Here is a 4259-nt window from a genome sequence, read left to right as displayed (position 1 = left end):
TGGGATTGTCTCACTTGGATCTTTGGAGATCTTTTCTTCATTCTCTGATTCAACGATGAATCCAGCCATATCATCGTATTGAAACGATGAGTCTGAATCAGAGACGAGATTGATAGGAACATTAGGACTATTGCCTGGGTATAAGTCACCTTGCTCCTCCCTGAGGCGCCTAGCGGCCTCTTGGAGCTTGCGAGAGTCATTTCTTGTGAACCTTTTCTTAGGTGCCATTGAGAGAGAGAGGAGATGGTGAGAGTTGTGAGAAATTCTCTCCCTTTTTATAGCCAAGGATTGAAGGGCTTATCAGAAAGTTTATCAACATAGCAATCAATGCTCATTAATGTGGTCAAGAGAATGCTGATTTCAGTTGAGACTAAAATTTTGATTCTCTGTAAGGCTTGAGTTCCAACGTGCTTAGCATTCCATAAATTCATAATGAATTTTTTTGTACTCTTTTTGACCAGATATGACTTGTAATAAATGCACTCAACAGTAATCCTTCCAGTAATCCGAAATCATAAAAAAAACGTATGCAATGCATTTATTTGGATAACACAACCATCATGACATACATGATAGAAAGAGAGAGAGACTTAAACATAAAAAGCTCAACCTACTACGGTTCAAAGGAAATGATAGGGCACGTGAAGTTCCATTCGGGTCATCTCATCAGTCACATCAGCCAGATTTGTTGTTTTGGCGTATTCATCCAACTCTTCTAGAGAGAGAGTGGGTTCGGGTGGCTGATCTGTGAACCGAGAGTGGACCCTTGAGAAATCCTCATAGGATTGAACATTGGGTGGAGGAACTTCAGGAATGGGATACCATCGAAAGTTTGGTGTCGACGAAGAGTCTTTGTTGGAGCTCTTCAGCACCGTGATTCTCTCATGGGCAAGCCGTCTGGCTTGTTCCAGATGATACTTCTTTTTGGCCCTAGATTCGTCGACAAGAGTGTCAAGAACCTCTTTTTCCTTTTTAGAGGCGGTGTTAGGCATTGAGTAGGTTACGTTGATCATCTCTCCTTCTTCTTTCAAGCTTATGATGGTGGCATTAGGGAGCTTGCTTGCTTCCTGTAAGTGATGCTTCAGACGAGTAGCCCTTTTTTCTGCTTCGTCCATTTTTCCTTTCCCTTTGTTCATACCTGCAATCCTTTTTCTTAGAAAGAAGTGAGTGTCTTATGCATGGCGAAACTATTTTATAGGCAAATAAGTGTCGTGGAGATCTATACAAAATCTTTTGGATACTGACACTTTCTTGCGTGAGAGACACGAAAGCAAAGAGACACGAAAGGATAAGGTAATTCATTATAAAGCATGGTGGAATAACATCACATATTAAGAAAAGGACAAAGTTATTTAGATCTTCCTTTTCTTGCTGCTGGCGGTGGATTTGAGTGGTGAGGGCATCTTAGGAGGGGTGCTGGACGGTGAATAGTCGAAACTGTCGCTTTTGTCCAGCACACTGTTTTCTTTGGCATATCCAATAGAATTGCCTGCAGAAGGAAACAACTCTTTTGACTCTTTGTCTGTTGGAGCCCGAAGAAGACTCTGAATATGTTGAGAGCGTTCCATGAATTTGTTCACTTCCTCCTGGGTGATGAGTTTGTCATTAAAGATCTCACTTTTTCCACTTTTTCCACCTTGATTCTCAGTGTTGGTTCTTTTACTACCTGTACTCATACCTGCAAGAACAAACACTAGAACTTTTGTTAGTGATGTGTGCACAAACAATTAATATACCTTATTTATAAGGATACTTGCGTGTAAGGATGGATCAAATCTTGCGAGAATCAAGGATACGAATCTTTACAGATTTGATTCTCTGAATTTTAGGTCATTTCAATCATTCCGATCTCATGCCTTAAAAGAGAGAATCTTGTCTCACTCAGAGGTTTAGTGAGTATATCTGCCAGTTGATCATCGGTATTGACATATTCGAGAGAAATATCTTTCTTCTCAACATGATCACGAATAAAATGATACTTGATATCAATGTGCTTGGTCCGAGAGTGTAGAACCGGATTGTGTGTGATTGCTATAGCACTTGTATTATCGCACTTAATGCTCACTTCTTGGGCATTTATCCCATAGTCTCTTAATTGATGTCTCATCCATAAGATTTGAGCACAACAACTTCCAGCTGCTATGTATTCGGCCTCAGCCGTACTAGTAGCAATGGAATGTTGTTTCTTGCTAAACCAAGACACAATTCTTCCTCCTAGGAACTGACATGTTCCTGAGGTACTTTTTCGATCAATTCGACAACCTGCGAAGTCTGCATCTGAGTATCCGATTAGATCAAATGATCCTTCTTTCGGATACCAGAGACCGACACTTTGTGTGCCCTTAAGATATCGTAATATCTTTTTAGTTGCACTTAGGTGACTTTCTTTCGGTTTAGCCTGAAAGCGAGCGCATACACCAACAGCAAACGAGATGTCAGGTCTGCTTGCTGTTAGGTATAGAAGAGAGCCAATAATACCACGAAAATTTTTCTGATCAACTTCCTTTCCTTCATTGTCAATGTCCATCCTAAGGGATGTACTCATAGGTATTTTGACGGAACTTTTTCCATCAATGCCAAATTTTCGGATCAGATCTTTTGTGTATTTGGCTTGGTTTATAAATATCCCATCAGGACATTGTTTAACTTGTAAGCCCAGAAAATAATTCAGTTCTCTCATCATACTCATTTCAAATTTTCCTTTCATGAGATTAGAGAATTTTTCACAGAGATCTGGATTCGTGCTTCCGAAGATAATGTCGTCGACATATATTTGTACCAGTAGGATATCATCATTATCCTTTATACGAAAGAGTGTTTTGTCAACCACTCCTTTCGTGAAGCCACGATTGATTAGGAAACATGACAGTGTATCATACCAAGCTCGTGGAGCTTGTTTCAAACCGTATAAGGCTTTCTTAAGGTGATACACCTTTTCGAGGTCATTGTTGATAGTAAAACCAGGAAGTTGTTCAACATATACTTCTTCTTCAAGAAGTCCATTCAGGAAGGCGCTTTTGACATCCATTTGATAGACTTTGAAATTTTTGTAAGCTGCAAAAGCTAAAAATATTCGTATAGCTTCCAATCTGGCCACGGGGGCGAAGGTCTCATCAAAATCAATACCTTCCTCCTGACAATATCCTTTAGCCACAAGACGAGCTTTGTTCCTAACAATGAGTCCATCTTCACTCATTTTGTTTCTAAAAACCCATTTAGTTCCAATGACGTTTTGATGTGATGGTCTAGGTACTAGTTCCCATACTTCATTTCGTTCAAATTGATGAAGTTCTTCTTGCATGGTTATTACCCAGTCAGGATCACACAAAGCTTCATCTACAGATTTTGGCTCTATTTGGGATAGGAAGCATGCCATCATACTTTCGTGTAATGACGCTCTTGTTCTCACACCTTCTTGAATATCTACAATAACTTGATCTGGTGGATGATCTTTTAACCATCTAAGATCTGGCTCAAGGACATCTTGAAAATGCTGAGTATCCATCTCTGGGATATAAGGCAAGTCTATGTAGATCATTGGTTCAGATGGAGCGTTGTTAGAAGGATTGATCGGCTGATTTCCATTTGCTTGTTGAGATAACATCTCGGGTTCTGGTACTTTCGGCTGATACTTCATGTAAGACGAAAGTAAGTCTTCTTCGTCTGAGATGTCTTCATCTACGGATTTCTGAGCATTTTGAGCTGGGATAGCAGGTATCTTGTATCCAGAAGGATTTTCCTCAGATTGTTCATCAAATTTGACGTGGATGGATTCTTCGATAACCATTGTTCGCTTGTTCAGAACTCTGAATGCTTTGCTTATGGATGAATATCCCATGAATAATCCTTCATCAGCTCTTTCGTCAAATGCTTTAAGATAGCTTTTGCCATTGTTGTGAATAAAACACCTGTAACCAAAAACATGAAAATATCCAATATTTGGAGTCTTACCTTTCCATAGCTCATATGGTGTTTTGTTGTGAGACTTGTTGATTAAGGATCTGTTCTGTGTATAGCATGCGGTGTTTATGGCTTCAGCCCAAAATCTCTTTGGTAGACCTGAGTGTGAAATCATTGTTCGTGCTGCTTCTTTTAGAGTTCTATTTCTCCTTTCGGCTACTCCGTTTTGCTGAGGAGTTCGTGCTGCCGAGAGTTGATGAAATATTCCATTTTGAGCACAGAAATCCTTTATCACTTTGTTGACAAATTCGGTTCCTTGATCCGATCTGATTCTTATTATTTTGACTTCCTTCTCTGTT

The sequence above is a fragment of the Ipomoea nil genome, unplaced genomic scaffold (genome assembly GCF_001879475.1).
Source record: "Ipomoea nil cultivar Tokyo-kokei standard unplaced genomic scaffold, Asagao_1.1 scaffold2510, whole genome shotgun sequence".
Lineage (NCBI taxonomy): Eukaryota > Viridiplantae > Streptophyta > Magnoliopsida > Solanales > Convolvulaceae > Ipomoea > Ipomoea nil.
The sequence above is the reverse complement of the archived record's forward strand: the minus strand, read 5'-3'. Positions refer to the sequence as shown.